Source organism: Camelus dromedarius, chromosome 10 (assembly GCF_036321535.1).
Source record: "Camelus dromedarius isolate mCamDro1 chromosome 10, mCamDro1.pat, whole genome shotgun sequence".
NCBI classification, from domain to species: Eukaryota; Metazoa; Chordata; class Mammalia; order Artiodactyla; family Camelidae; genus Camelus; species Camelus dromedarius.
The window spans coordinates 66,886,457-66,903,108 of record NC_087445.1 but is presented as its reverse complement, the minus strand read 5'-3'; the positions used below and the strand labels follow the sequence as shown (position 1 = coordinate 66,903,108).

General features: G+C 45.1%; 1 long non-coding RNA gene across 1 annotated transcript; it reads left to right on the top strand.

The window, feature by feature from the left end:
* The first annotated feature begins 7,041 nt into the window (after nucleotides 1–7,041).
* LOC105104403 (uncharacterized) lies at nucleotides 7,042–12,339 on the top strand. The gene is made up of 3 exons (XR_838572.3): nucleotides 7,042–7,107; nucleotides 7,206–7,336; nucleotides 12,197–12,339. It is a non-coding gene; the product is annotated as an uncharacterized LOC105104403 (long non-coding RNA).
* Nucleotides 12,340–16,652: the final 4,313 nt, after the last annotated feature.

Sequence of the window (16,652 nt, the reverse complement as noted above, 5' to 3'; positions counted from 1 at the left end):
GGGGTGGGGGGTGGGGTGAGGATGGTAAATTGAATGAAGACAGTCAAAGTGTACAAACTTCCAGTTATAAGATCAGTGAGTTAGGGAAGTAATGTACAACATGATAAGTATAATTAAGCTGATGTATGTTATATATGAAAGTTGTTAAGAGAGTAAATCCTGAGAGCTCTCATCGCAAGGAAAAAAATATTCTATTTCTTTAATTTTGTATCTGTGAGATGATGGATGTTCGTGAACTTATGGTGGCAATCATTTTGTTGCAGAAAAACGTGTTACAGCTCGGTGTTACAGCTCAGTTGTGACAGCAACCTGGATCCAGGCAAGAGACCAAGCAACACTTGGAGAGTTGGAGAACTCAGGTTTATTACAGCAGTGAGCCCAGAGGAATTAACATTTCAAGCTCTGGACCACAACTGTACGTTTACACAGGCCTTTTATAGGCTGCCAGTTTTACACTTTGCAACATCGTATGCAAATAAAGTACAACAGAAGTTGACCAACCAGGAACAAGTTTTGTAGAAATAGACCAATCAGGAGTGAACTCCATGCAAATGAAGTACTACAAATGGACCAATCAGAAGTTAGGGAAGTGGACCAATCAGAAGTGAGAGTAATAACCAACCAGGAGTGAAGGAAAGTGAGCTCAGGGAACCAATAGAATTCTAGGTGTAAGTTAGCCGCTTTAGAGGCAAAAAGTGAGATAGAGCCTCTGGGCCAGGGAGCTGGAGGGTGCTGGGAGGAGAGCCAGTGGCCCTGCCTAGGGGTCCTGCTGGTCTTAGGGGGCTTCCCACCTCAATTTCATGTTGTATGTAACTCCAATTATCATGCCATACACAAATTTATAGAGTGCTGTATGTCAATTATATCTCAATAAAAATATAAGGGAAAAAGTCTGGGAAAAAAGGGGGGAACAGAATATTCAAACTGTGGGGCAGTTACAAAAGGTGCAACAGGTGTGTAATGGGACTCCCAGAAGGAGAAGAAAGAGGGAAAGGTGAAGAAATTTTGGACATTCTATTGGCTGAGAATTTGCCAAAGTTCATGACAGACCCCAAAGCACAGATCCGGAAAGCTCAGGGAACAACCAGCAGATAAATTCCCCCAAAATGGACACCTGAGCATATCCTCAAACTGCAGAATATCAGAGACAAAGGGAAAATCTTTAAAGAAGCCAGAAACAAAAACACCTTCCCTGAAGAGGAGCAGGGTAAGAATGACACTCGACTTCTTATCAGAAACGAGTTAAGTGCAAAGAGAGTGAAGTCAAAGAGTTAAAATGTTAAAGAAAAAAAGACCACCAGCCTAGAGTTCTGTGTGTAGCAAACTTATCCTTGCAAAGTAAAGGAGAAACAAAGACTCTCTCAGACAAACAAAAACAGAGGGAGTTTGCAGTCAGCAGACCTGCCTTGCAAGAAATGCTGAAAGAAATTCTACGGAGAGAAGGGAAGTGAGGCGGGTGGGAAACTCAAATCTACATAAAGAAAAGAAGTATGTCAGGGCTGTGTGTGACTCTTTTATGTGGTCAGTCAGGTGTGGCCACAAGGGGAGACACGGGAGAGGCTCAGGGAAACAGTTTATTACAGTCACATGTCCTAGAGCCGGGAAGCATGCACCCCAGGCAGGGCCACAAGCGAGTGACACCAGGGTGGGTAGGAGGCAGAATTCAAGACAGACGGCTACACTGGAATTTGACACAATATTGTATAATGATTATAAATCAATAAAAAATGTTTAAAAAAAAAAAAAGACAGGGGAGCACTGAGGCCACAGCTTTCACTGGGATTTCCACAGGAAAGTCACGTCAGGGCAGAGCAAAGGTGTAAGATGGGCTAGTTTGAATAATTTGGGGCTGGGGTAGTTGGGCTATTGGGGGAGTCTCTGGTTGCCTGGAACCTGGTCCTGGGATGATTAAGGCAGAGGAAGAGACCATCTCTGAGGGTGTGGGAGCCAGTTAGAAGGGTGAGGGCCCTGGATTGCTTAGTTTACATTTGAAAGGCAGGCTCTTGGCTGGGCTGTCTATGTTATCTCTGAGAATTGACTAGGCAGGGGCAACCTCTCTCCAGCCAGAAAGGTTTTTTCAGATGAGACAGACAGACAGACAGACAGAGACAGACAGACACACACACACACATACACATGCGCGCGCGCGCGAATACTACTTAGCCTTGAAAAAGAATGAAAATTTGCCATTTGTAACAATTTGGATGAACTTGGAGGGTGTTATGCTTGGTGAAATAATTCAGACAGAGAAAGATAAATAACTGTATGTTATCACTTATATGAGGAATCTAAAAAATAAAGCAAACTAGTGTATATAACAAAAAAGAAACAGACTCACAGATATAGAGAACGGTGGCTACCAGTGGGGAGAGGGAAGGGTGGAGAGGCAAGACAGGGGTAGGGAATTAAGAGATACCAACTACTATATATAAAATAAATAAGCTACAAGGATATACTGTACAGCACAGGGAATCTAGACAATATTTTATAATAACTATAAATGGAGTATAATCTGTAAAAATTGGGATCACTATGTTGTACACCTGAAACATACAATATTGTAAATCAACTATACCTCAATTAAAAAACTTAAAAATTTAAAAACATGACATAAAATTTTTAAAAAATACATATATATATACACACAGAGACAAAAACAATAAAGGATAAATGAGGGTAAAACAAAATCTTTGGTTGTTCTTATTCTTAATTGATCTAATAGATAACTGTTCAAAGTAATAATAGCAAAAACGTACTGGGTAATTGTAGCAGATGGCTAAGGGGAAGGAATGACAGCAATGTTACCAGGGACAGGAGGGAGGGACAGGGAATACAATGTTATAAGGTAACATCACTACCTGTGAGTGTTATTTGAACGTGGACTTAGATGAGTTGTAAATGTATATTGCATACTCTAAGCGAACCACTAAAGAAAAATTTTACAATAGCATAATTGAGATACTAAGAGAGGGGAGACAATGGAACCATATTATATGCTCAATTAAAACCACAGAAGATAAAGAGAAGATTTGGGGGGAAGATATAGCTCAAGTGGCAGGGTGCATGCTTAGTATGCACAAGGTGCTGGTTCAATCTTCAATACCTCCTCTAAAAATAAATGAATAAGTAAATAAACCTAATTACCTCCTTTCCCCACCCCCCAAAAAATTTTAAAAATTAGATTCAAACATATATACAAAGAAATTTAAAGGAGGAAATAGAAATGTCCTAGAACGTATAATCCCATCTTCCAATCAATGTTGAAATCACGTTTGAAAAATACAATTAGAAAATGCAAATGGTACAGCCACACCTTGAAAACGGAGACTCTCTTTCCAACATCTCTCTCCCATTGTTGGTTTCTTGTGGTTCTTCCAAGGAAAAAAAGCTCTCTGCACATAAATATTGCTTTCTGATGAACGCTTTTTCTTGTTTATGGTTTTTCACCACAGCAAATGCTGCCAAGAACGTTTTTTTTATTTTTGTCTTTTAAAAATATTTTCTTTTGAAATAAGTTTAGACCTACAGAAAAGTTATGAAAAATAATACGCTCTTCCTCCAGCTTCCCCTAAGGCTGACATCTTACATAATCCCAGCACAGTTACCAAGATCAGGAAATGAACATCACACAAACAAGAGAATCTACAGTTTCCCCATTCATGTCCTTTTTCTAGTAGGATCCAGTCCAGGATCCCACATTGTATTTAGTTGTCATGTCACCTCAGGTACCTCCAATCTGTGACAATTTCTCAGTCTTCGTCTTTCGTGACCTTGACAGCTTTGGAAAGTTTCAGCCAGTTATTTTGTAGCATGTACCTCATTTTGCATTTTCTCATGATTAAATGATGCTGTGCATTTTGGGCAAGAATACCATGGGGGTGATACTGTCTCTTCAGTACTGCATATCAGAAGCGTCGTGATGTCCATATGACTTGGCATGATGCAAACTCTGCTCACTTGGGTCAGGATGGCATCGGCCATATTTCTCCCCCCATAAAATGACTATTTATCCTTTGTAATTAATAAGTGTCTTATAGGGAGATACCTTGTGATGATGCAAATATCCTGTTTCTCATCACACGCTGGCCCACTGATTTTAGCATCTGTCAAAGATTCTTGCCTGCCTCAGTGAATACTGTGGTGTTTGCCCAATGGTTATTTTCTATTTCTGTTATTCCTTTTATGTTTGTTCATTGGACATTTACTGTAGGAAAAAGCCTCCCCATTTCCCTCATCTATTTAGTCACTGAGCACCAAAACTTGAGTAATTGTTTTATTCCATGAGTTACAATCTATTAACATCATTATTTATTTTGTTGCTCAAGTTGTCTTAAACTTTGAGTCCTTCTTTGCTTTCTGACACCACAAAATGTTCCAGGCTTATCTTGTATCTTCCCTTCCTTAACCCTGGAATCAACAATTTCTCCCAGGAGACCTGCTTCCTTTTATTGGAGAATAGCCTTTAGAAATGAAAATCTGGTCACCCAGTGCCCTCATTGCTATTGGGGTGTGCTGTGGTCTCAATGTTCAAGCCTCACCAGAATTTACATATTGGAATCCAACCCTCCAAGGTGATGGCATTAGGAGGGGCCTTTGGGAGGTGATGAGGTCCTGGAGCCCTCATGGAGGGGGTTAGAGCCCTTAGAAAAGAGACCCCAGAGAGCTCCCGGCCCCTTCCATCACGTGAGGACACAGTGACAGGCTCTGTCTGTGAACCAGGAAGTGGGTCCTCACCGGACATCAGATCTGCTGGCACTTAGATCTTCGAATTCCCAGCCCTCAGATCTGTGAGGAATAAATTCCTGTTGTTTATACGGCATGCAGTCTGATGTTTTGTTATGACAGCCCAAATGGACTAAGACAGAGTGTCATCGATTCTAGGCCCTCTCAGCAGGCAGAGCTAGCAAATATTTTATGTATGTATATTTTATGCTTACACATGCATACACACATTTGTATTTACATCTGTATCCTTCTAGATAGATAGAGAGGATGGCTGTCTAGGTTTCTCTCTCACACACACTCTCTCTATATAAATGGATGGATGGATGGCCACTCTCTCTATATGGATGGATGGATGGATGGATGGATGGATGGATGGATGTATACATAGCCACCCTCTCTATAAATGGATGGATGGATGGATAGCCACCCTCTCTCTCTCTATAAATGAATGAATGAATGAATGGATGGCCAAGAGTTCACACTGATACCTCTGATTCTACTCCAGCACCACAGAATTCATTCTAGCCTTCTTCCTTTACTTATTTCCAACTCCTTTCTCCAACAGTGTGAAATCTGACTCCCCAATCCATTTACTTAATTGCTCAGTCCTAGGATACACATTAAGCAGTTTCAGAATTGCTAACCCAGACTTTGGTGAAAACAGTTACTAGCTGGAACACAAATTCGTGTACAGTCCTTTTTGTTTTTAGCCTTCCAGCCTTTCTGTCTATATCCAGTCAAAATAACTGTTTCCCAAAGTTGCCTAAGTTAGTGCTTTTCTTCCCTGTTGCCTTCAGTGTGGTGACGCTATTCATTTGTCATACTTTTGGGTTCATTTGTTACTATTTGTGTAACTTTGGAGGTTCCCCTGATGTCCGGGTTGCTTCTATTTATTTAGTTAGCTTTGGGGTGTGTGAAGCCTTGCCAGGGTCCTCTGAGTCAGAGCTGGCCAAAAGTCAGAGAAATGCCACTGGTCCTTCTCTCCTCCACCCCTGTTTCCGTTTCCCCTTCTTTCAACCTCATTTGCACCTACCCTCTGTAAACGGCCCATCCCATTAGCTTCTGGTTTGCCCTCAATATTTATCTTGAAAATATTTTGCAAAAGTTTCTAGAAGATAAATTCCAAGCCTGAGATTTCTGGTGTGTGCTACATGTTCCTTGACTTGTACAAATTGCTTCCACATAGCAGAGTAGGTGCTCAGTGAGAACAGTTAAGGAATAAATTTTTGGCTCGACACTAACTCATTGTCTGATTTGCGGAGTCTCTTTGTGTCTCTGGACTTCATTTTTCTGACTTCATAGGCAAGGGGAGCCTCTTCCAGCCCTGATTACAGCATGCTGGGACGAAGGCAGCGAAGTGGACAGGCACACCTCGTTCTATTGCGCTTTGCAGATACTGTAATTTTTTTTTTTTTTGAATGTTTGTGGCAACCCAGCATTGAGCAAGTCTGTCAGGGCCAGTTTTCCAACGGCATTTGCTCATTTCATGTCTCTGTGTCACATTTTGTTAATTCTCTCAACATTTCAAATCTTTTCCTGATCTTTATAATATTTGTTACTGTGACCTCTGAGCAGCGATCTTTGATGTAACTACCAGGACTCGCTGAAGGCTCAGAGGATGGTTAGCTTTTTTTTTTTTTTTTAGCAAGAAAGTATTTAATTAAGGTATACATTTTTTTTTAGACAGTGCTATTGCGCACTTCATAGACTACAGTATAGTATAAATGTAACTTTTATATTACAGGGAAACCAAAACATTAATGTGACTCACTCTTTTGCGGTGGGTCTAGAACTGAACCTGATCTCCAAGGTCTGCCTGTGTGTTTGGTCTTTTCCCTCCACATCTTTCATGATTCCTTCCACTTCTTGCCACCTACCTCTCCCTCTCCATCCCAGCTCCATAAACAGTAACAAAAAAACAGTAACAACCTCAGTAATGATGGCTGCAACTGTTTACTGAACACTTGCCTTGTGCACTAATCTCATTTAATTCCTCACAAAAACCACCTGTGTAGGAACTCATTTTTTTCCCCTATTTTATGGACAAGGAATTCAAAGCCAGGGGAGGTTCAGGAACTTGCCCAAAGCTGCATCGTTCTAAACTGGGGGACAAGACTCGAGCTCTTGTCTGTCTCCCATCTGAGTCCACGTGGTCATGTTCTTGGCAGAACTTTCTCCCTGTCCCCGTGGCACATTCCTGTACGTGTGGTTCTTGACAGATAGTTGACTAAGTCTCCCATGCCTAGCGTTTCCCATTCCTGGTGAATATAAATAGCTGTTCTACGCACAGATAAGTCAAAGCCTTTCTCCCTCAGAAGCTCTGGACTGTGTTCTGTGACTTTCCACACAGGGTCTGCAGGATGCCAGGCAGCCTGAACTTATGTAAGCATGCAACTGCTCTTTTCTTGCAACATTTGCCAGTACCTCACATGTTAATTCTTTGGGCCACACCTTAACTAATGTCACCTTTGGCTTTTCAGAGACAATATGACCCAAGACGGTCTTTCTTCTCGGGGGCAAGGAGGCTTGTGGCCTGGAAACTATCCACGGGCCAAAATGGTGACTCTGACAGTGAGGACTTCAGGCCCTGGCAGAGCTGTCATGGGAGGAGGTAAGGGCAGCAGGACCTACCTGACCCGCTGTGTGTCAAACTCAGTCCACGCGGCTTCTTGTGGCTGCACTGAGAGGCAAGATGACCTTCCTGCCTCTTTTCCACGGGGTGAGGGAGTCTGGCCTTGGCTGCTTTTCCTTTGGCTCCAGAGCCAGGTGCTAAATAAGGTTTCACTTGTGCCTACTCTTAGAAAATGTCCCCTGCGAGGCAGTACAGGAAACATACAAAGGTCCCAGAGATAAGGAGGCTCTCTCAGAATACTCTCTTTTTGATGATAAATGCTGCTCAGGGCTGCTGCCTCACACAACTCCAGGAGGCTCTGTTCATACAGAGAGCACGTGGAGTACAAAGAATGATGCTCTGCTGGAGTCCACGCTGGGACAGTCCCCTGAAATCATGCAGTGCAGTGGTCCTGAGGCTGCCTACTTCCATTTCCTGAGCCAAAAATTAAGGCTTCATTCCAGTTAAAAATAAGAAAAAGGGAAAATTTTAAGAAATGCTGTGCCTCTTAAAGTACTTGCCATTCCAGCATTTTAATCAAGAGCTTAGTGAAAATGATTACCTCAAAAAATTATCTTTAAAAATGAGGAAGAAATGTTCCCATCAGGTATTTGCAGGAAATTCCAGGTTAAGTAAAAGACAACCGATTCCTTTGCTACAGGACTTATCAGAGCCTTTAATATACTGAAGATTCTGTCAATCCAAGATACAGCGATGGGCCGTGGCATTTCTCAAGCTTATTTCATGATAGAATTTCCTTTTTTGAAACTAGATGTTTCAGGAAACACACTGGGGAAACTCTGGCACAAGAGTGAGTCTTCCCAAAAAAGTCAACTTTCTTCAAGAACATATAGAACACATCATTGTCCCCCTCCTGTCCCTCTCAGCTTGAATCACTGTTCCATCCCTGAGACCACTGAGACCCTAGGACAGCCCAGTCCACCAGCCCACAGACTCAGGAATGAATTGTGGTTTATTGAATTTGTTGAATTCTAGATTGTGTGGTTGCTGACCTGGTACAGCCTGTGTGGCTGAGATGCCTCAGTTTCCCCAACCAGGGCTGCAGCTCCCAGCCTGAATGGGACTATTGGGAAATTGCTATAAAGGGTATGACTCCCTGGAATTCTGTTCTGAGCTGGGCTCTGTCTCACCCCCTCACCCCAGCCTCTCCCCTATGACCTCCTCCCCTTTTTGCTCAAGCTTTGGCATTAAACAGAAGTAGGTTCTCATTTTGACTCTGCCACTCCCCGGCCATGTGAACCTGGATGTTATAAGGCTCCCTTTGGGGTTAATTATGCCTGAGTTATAAGACTTATACTAGATAAAGTATGTAATGAGCTGAAGCCAGTGCTATCTCAATAAGCCCTCGGTGATTGTGTGATCCCAGCTGTGCTGCTTCCTGGCTGTGTGTCCTTGTGCAATGCACTCCTTGACCCTGAACTTCAGTTTTCTTATTCTTAAGGTAAGAATAATTATGCGTATTTCAGCAAGTCACTAGGAAACTGAACAAGAGAAAGCATGCAGGTGCTCTTTGGAAGCTACGCAGTTTTCTGTAGCTACAGTAACCATGGTAACAACAATGCATTAGTGAAATGTAAAGTTGCTACACCAACCAACGGGAACCCATTCTAAATCCCTCAGGAATTCTGTGTACTTGGCAGCAGTTCTACGGATTGACAACCATTCATCCCACAGATATTTTTGGACTGCCAACTCTAGGCCAGGTTTTAAGCTCACACATTGTCACAATAAGGATGATTGTGACAGCTGATCTACATTCTATTTCTGTTGATTCCCCAAAACAGCCCCTACCTGGCAAGTATTATAACCCCCATTTCACAGACAGGGAAACTGAGGCTCAGAGACGTAAAGCAGTTTGGCCAAGCAGTGCTTCTAAGTGCTGGAGCTGGGACACAAGCCCTGGCTGGCCTGACTCCAGGGTCCATGTTCTTCCAACCACAGAAAATCTATGGGGTCTGGGAGCCACGGTTGCCAAGAACGTTGCTATGGCTTCTGGAAGGCAAGGAACCATGAACCCAAGAGGTGATGATTTTCCATTCTTAGCTTCTCTGTGCAGAACTCTGGTTGGCTCCTCAAACATCTTTTCTGCAGTTCTTCATCTCCAATGTGGGAGAAATGGGCTGTCTGCAAGACAAATAGACTTTGTGCACATTTGAACCTCTGGTTGTCTTGGCAAGGCTGTTCACAATCCCCCCTTTCCCCACCCTCAAGAGCTTCCTTTAATAAGTCATTTTGAGCCTTCACAGAATGCAGGCAGCTCATTTCCTTCCACTCCTGCTCTGCTTCCCCGTCCCTGCCCCCTCTGTGTCCTGGCTCCAGAGTCCCAGGACACGTGTTTTGGAGCTGAGCCCTGCCCCAAGGCCTCCTTCTTGCCTGGGGCTGGTTAGCTCACTGGAGAGTCAGGTCTCTGAGTTTCCTGATGCCACGGGATGCTAAGGACCACACCTGGAGCAGCAGTGGGCAGGGGGAAGCGTGCTCGTCTTGGGCCGGTGGACGTACCTGTCCCTGATACCCCCAGGTGTCATGAGGGACCAGTAGCCTCTTCTTGTAAGTTCTGGTGACAAATATAGACTCTTCCACCCTCTCTGGCAGCAAATCCTATCCCATCTCCCTTCTTCAAATTCAGTTACAACTTCACAACTGTTCATGTGCCCAATGCACAATGAGGCCAAAAAATGCTGAAATGTCTGAGTTTGGAACAGAGAAAGGTTTATTGCTGGGCTGAGCAGGGAAAACCCATGGCTCATGCCCCTCAAACCCCAAACTTTCTGAAGGGTTTCAGCTGAGTGTTTTGTTTTTTCTTTATTTTCATTATTGGTGGGGGGAGGTAATTAGGTAATGGGGATTGAACCCAGGACCTCCTGCATTTTAAGCATACACTCTACGACTTGAGCTACACCCTCCCCACTCCAGCTGAGTGTTTTTAAAGGCCAGCTGAGGAAGGGGTACCAGAGTCTGTGACCAGCTGCGCACAATTCTGATTGATTGATGATGAAAATGAGAGTTCTCACCAATACAGAACGCATCTGCAATCACATCTACGATGGCCGCCTAGTTTTACCTTGGATATCTGAACCACAGCTACTCCGTTTAGACTTTCAAATGCATTCCCCTCTTCCAGACCGAAGCAGATATACAGTGTGTGTCCAAAAGGCCACAAAACAGGCCACTTTTGGTCAGTAAAGTTTAAGTCAAACTACGCATAAGCCAGAATGATGTCCCCCTACCTCAATACGTGGCAGATTTTCCCATCATTTCCCTTCTGATTATAAATTTTTCAATAGATGATCAAAATATCTGTCCCTTAATACTAGGGGGTGATGGCTCCTGTCCCAGGTTCAGGTCATGTGCCTCGGTGCTAGGCCGGCTTCATAGTTGCCTAATTAAACTAATCAGATACTGTGAACAGGCTCAGAGGTACGTTAACAGGGAAACAATTTATAGGCCATACATTTTATCACTTCCACCCAGTTGTTACACAAGCACTGATAGGGAGACAAACATTTGGTAAACAGTTCAATTTAAAAAGTAGATCAAAATCCAGGAATATTTCAGACAAAACCAAAAAAATTGCAACCATTTTCATCAGTTCACTCAATCCTGTGCAATCCATCCCTCTTACTAACAGTTCCATGAACTTGGAGTTTTCTTTAGACTTCTTAATATCCAACAGCTAAGCAATCCAATTTAAAAGAAACCTGTATTTGTCAGAGCCCCAAATCTTCTCGAAGATGAAGCAGTCCCACAAAGCATGCGCTCAACTGTCTTATGAGTAAGAAAACCCCCTAAAAGGCAAGTAAAAGATCCAATCACAATAATTTTGACAAAGACGCTTAATCAACACACAACATTCCAACAACCAGAACGATGACTCACGGCATCATACCAGGACAGACCCAAACTCCAGAAATGCCACACGATTTCTAGAATGTCCACATCAATAGCGTTCACCCGACCACACGAGCCAAGGAGGCTCATCAGTATTTGACAGTGCCTCCCGTGCAATTCAACATACCAGCCCACCCTAGTTAGTTTAAACATCTTTCTCTGAGGTGCCCCAGGGGCCCTCCAAAAGCACCCCAGAGTCAGCTGAAGCCATAAGAACTTTAAATAGAATTCGATAGAAGTTTGTCAAAAATACCAAGAAGTTTCCTGCAGTCTGTCATCCGAAGCATTCTAAGCAAACTTGTTCTCTTAACAGAGAGGAACCAAATCCAGTCCTGCACCAGCCTACTTTTATTTTTTTATGTATTAGTTTCTTTTTCGTTTTTTTAAATTTTACCTATTATTGTATAATTTTTTTTCATTTTGGCCTGGGGGAGGGTGGTAACTGGGCTTATTTTTAGAGGAGGTACTGGGAGTTGAACCCAGGACCTTGTGCACGCTAAGCGTGCGCTCTACCACTTGAGCTGTACCCTCCCCCACCAGCCTACTTTTATCAACAAAATCCATTTACCTAATTAAGTTTAATCTCAGCCCAACTATGCATAGAACTCCTTCTTTAGGGTTCTGTCTCTACAAACTTCTCACAACTTTCTGTATCCATATTAGTTTGTCTATTTTTTTCTCGTCTAAAAACAAACAGCTTTAGGAAAAAAAAACTTTTTTTCTCAACAAAGTGCAATTCCAGTCATCATACCTTCTTTTACTCAAAACATATGTCCTACTTTCCTACTGGATACAGCCCCCTGAATTTTCAGGGATTTTTTCCCCCCATTTCCAAATATCTACTCTTCAGTTTAAAGAAAGAACAGTAATAGATAAAAGTATATATGTGTATATATATATATATATATATAAAATGTCTCATTTGCTCACATTCACACGCCTTACTTTCAGCAAAACCAGGACAAGAACAGGATTTGGATCCAGATACTGACACACATACACAAGATGGAAGCTGAAGCAATCACAGAAGGCCAACTTTGATGTAACAGTAGACCCATTAGGGGCCATTCTTCTCCAGATCTTAGTGAGTTCTGAGCCCACACAGTGTTACAATAATAAAAAAAAAAAAAAAAAAAAATATCATTTTCTTTCATTTATGGGAGCATAGCTGAAGATCTCCCAGTTTTGTAAAATATACCCTAGAAGGGACTGTAAGGCGGACCAGGGCCTTGCTCATCCATGCTTACTCACCACGGACGTTCTCAAATAGCAAGAAAACAATAATTCAAAACAGTCTTTCAAGGTCCCAGTTCCCAAGCCCCCAAAAGGGAGATTCCCAACCTGTCAGTCCGAAAGGGGAAAACTCCAGCCCACACCCAGTCAGAGATGAAGTGGAACGAATCCCCAGGGCTCGAAAGGGAAAATTCCCAGCCAAACGGCTGCCCCAGGCGAAGCCAAGGCAATGGGGAAGGATGCCCTGGTGTCGTCTCATGTAGGCTTCATTCCCCACCAAAGACGTCTCAGCCAACCGGTGCAAGTACTGATACACAACACACACACATGCAAACAACAAACTTGGTCCCACAAACAAAAGATCAGACAAGGTATAGCCCAAAGATTCCACCTGCCCTCCCGGGCAGAGGCTTCCAGAGTGGCCTGGCTCCCAAAAGAGCATAGACCCAGAGCGGCTAGCAATGAGCCCAGCTGGAGTGGACAGAGTTCCCAGCCTGCGCAAGCTGGAGTGACTTACCCTCAAGCGACACCAAATGTTGACCATAGCTCCTGACAGTTCTTGGCTCCAAACAGCCTCATGCCAGGGTGGCTCACCTCTGTCAGGGAGGGTCCCTTCCAGTTCCCCAGAGCCAAATGAGCTTGGGTAGCTCCTGGGGACCCAAGGCAGGAGCTGCCTGTGGCCAGGGTCAACCTGCCACAGGCATAGACTCCTAGGCTGGAGTCACCAAAATTGTTACTCAACACAAGTTCATGTGCCCAACGCACAGGGACGCCAAAAAATACCGGAACAGAATTTGGAGCAAAGGTTTGTTACTGGGCTGAGAAAGGAAAACTCATGGCTCAAGCCAAAAAATCCCCAAACTCCCTGAAAGTTTTCAGCTGAGCATTTTTAAAGGCCAGCTGAGGATGGGGGGAGGGGTGGTCCTAGGGTCTGTGATCGGCTGTGCACAATTCTCTGATTGGTTGACGGTGATCAATCCTTAGGCATCAGAAGGTCTGGGGGGCTATGTGCTCGTGATCATCAGGTAGTTAATTTCTTCCACTTGGTGGTGGTTTTGAGCATCTGAAAAACTCAGGCAATATGCATGAGGTACTATTATCTGGGGCCTTCAGAGAGGAGCTACAGGAGAGGAGATGGAGAAGGGGTTTATCCCGGAAGGCTCCCATAGGGTCCTGCTCAGTTACACCCCCTCTCACCTCCCATTGGCAGGATGTCCTGTATCACACTCTTGGATTGTCAGGGAGCTCTGGGGATGCTGCAAACATCTTGTCATTGCTGCCAACGTACTACCGCATGGCGCTACTCGGGTGCCAGTCTCATGTCTGTCCACTCCTGCCCCATGTTGCCCGGGTTCTGATTCAGGCCACCGTGACCCTTCCAAAGTGGGGGTGCTCGGCTGGCAACTTCGCCCCCACTGTGGTGAGCTCTGCCACTGGTGCACGAGGCCTCAACACCTCGGTGCTCACACCCAAAGGCCCTCAGGGGCAGAGAGAGAGGGCCCAGGCTTCTATATCTCTTGGGGCCCTGTCCCCACAGCCTTATCCCCAGCCCCAGGAGCCCACCCAGAGGTAGGGGGCCTCCCTTTTCACCCTCTAGAATGATTAAGGGCATGTTCTGTCCCTTTCTCTGATTATGGGGCTTCTGGAGACTTATCAGGAGGGCCAGGAATTTAGAAATGCATTGAGCTAATCTACTTTTCTTAGAAGAGAGGGTTCTCAGGCCTTCCTGAGGGTAGGACCTCCGTTCATTCCTTCCTGCGCCAAATAATCTCTCCTCTCACAATACATGGCAGCTCATATCAGCTCAGTGAAGGAGACCTCTCTCCCTGGCCTGGAGAAAACACACACACATCATGTGTATCGAGGACTCATGGGACTGGCAGGTGTTACTGATGATTTGGTGGTAGAGGGGGTGGTGTTACAAACAGCTTCTGGGGAAGAGGGACAAAGCATCACCTTCTACAACCTTCGGTCACCCCTGCTTGCCTGGAAGTCTGCCTGGTCCCCCCACCCGGGTGCTGGCTCTCCTCCGTCCTCTCCCTTCCCCCACCCCATTTTTTGTTCTCTCTTTCAAGAACTCCTTGCTCCAAACAAAGCCTTCCCCTGTGTCTACAGTCTGTTCAAGATGTTTAAGATGCTTTCCTCCCTTCCCAGCTCTTAAGATAAAAGCTGTTAAGACAACTTTCTTTGTTCATATTCATCACCCGTAACCACAGGAGGAGGCATGGTTACCTCACTTGATGTCTGACACCAAGAGAAGGAAAGAACTTGCTTAATTAAAGAGCTGATAAGTAACAGACTCCCCACTTGGGCCAATGGGCTTGGCTCTCGGACACCAGGCTATGGGCGAGGTGTGGCTAAAGAAGGGCCCTGACACTTCTTAGGTGCTCTGCATGGTCCTAAGGCTTGGCGTTTCTCATGTGACCCGGAAGTTCTCCCCACGTCACAGATAAAGAAAATGTGCATCAGAAAGAAGCAACTTGCCTGAAGTCAGCAGTAGGCCGGGCCACTCCCCCTGCCCAGGAGAAACCTGGGTCTTCGCTCCAGCTCTGCTCCTGTTGGCTCTGTGCCCTGGGATACATCCCTTCCCAGAGCTGAACCGACGGGGTTGGACTGAGCAGTTCCTCCCAACGCTGATGTCTAGGGGGCTAGGATTTCACTCTTAATGACTCTACTGATGCTTCTTTAGCCCAGAGACCCCCTGCCCACCACCGCCTTTGCAGGCTCTGTGAGTCTGTTTTGACCCCAGGCCGTGGGCTCATGCTGGACTTTGTAGAAAAGAAGACTGTATTGCAGGCGCTCCTGACCCTCCATCTCCCACCGCAGCTCCACGTGCAGCCAGCCACCCGAGAACTGTGATGGCTTTCCAAATAACCCAGAGGGCTGAGTTCCTGAGGAAGGAAGAAATTAGACAAATAAAGCCAATTCAAACACTTTCTTCTTATTCTGGTCTTGGGGAGTGGCCCAACTTCAGTGCTTCCGTCAGGCCCCTCCGTGGCTTTCCCAGTGCCACGCCCACCTTTGAACAGCCAGAGCACTTGGCCAAGGGTGACCAACTCGTCCTCCTTTGCCTGGGACTAACCCAGTTTTCAAACTGAAAAGTTAACATTCCAATAACCGGGCCCCCCCCACCCAACCCCAGTCCTAGGCAAACTGGGAGGTTGGTCACGCCACCCTCACCGTATCTTTAATACCTTAAGAACTGCTTGCTGATTAAGAATTCAGCCTCTCGAGTCAGATGGATCAGGTTTGAGTCCTGCCCACTTGTGAGCATCACCAAGTGACTGCTTTTCCTGGAATCTTAGTTTCCTCGGCTGTAAAACGGAGACAATAAAGACATTTCACTTCAAAGCACTGGTGTGAAGATTGACTGAGATAATGTTTAGTAGGATCTAGTCCCTCGGATCACAGCCTCACAGAACAGATGTTAGAACAGATGTTAGGCGGCTAATGGAGGCTTGTCCTGAGTATCCCCGGGGCGCGAGGAGGAGCTGATGAAGTCGGCCCAGGGATGACAGGAGACCCTTGAGGGCTGGAGAGCTCTTTGGCTGGGGCCTTGATAGATGAGTCGGTATTATTCAGGAAGAGAATGGGGAAGAACATTCTAGGCCAAGAAAACAGGCTTGGGAAGTGCGTGTCTGGTCAAATTCAGCTGAGCTGCAACGACGTTTTCTGGAATTTCCTCTGGGTTGAGGTTGGCCATAAGAGAAATCTGCATGAGGTATGAAAAGTGGAAGTGAATGCAGCCGCGTCTACACTCAGACCATCAGGACGTGCAGTGTTGCAGCTCACGCATGCTGGGGTAGATCTCTCTGTCTGTCTGTCTCTCTGTCTCTCTGTCTCTCTCTCTGTCTCTCTCTCATGTGATGTAGCAGCCAGGTGCGCACCTGCTCCAGCTCCCACTGGATTTTTCTCCATCAGTTTCTCCATCTCTTCATCTCTTGGATCAATTTCTTCAGCAAAGTCTCCACTTCTCCTGCAGGTCAACCCCACGATGGAAGCCAGAGGCTCAAAGGCAAGGAGAGACAGCATGGGTTCCAGTTTGTTCCCATGAGAACCAGCTTGCCCTTGCTCTGCCCAACTCCTGACCATCTTCCCTCTCTATTGTCTGCCCTGCTGGCCTCAGACATGACACTCAGAGCAGAGGCCACCGCTATGCATAAACCATTTATGC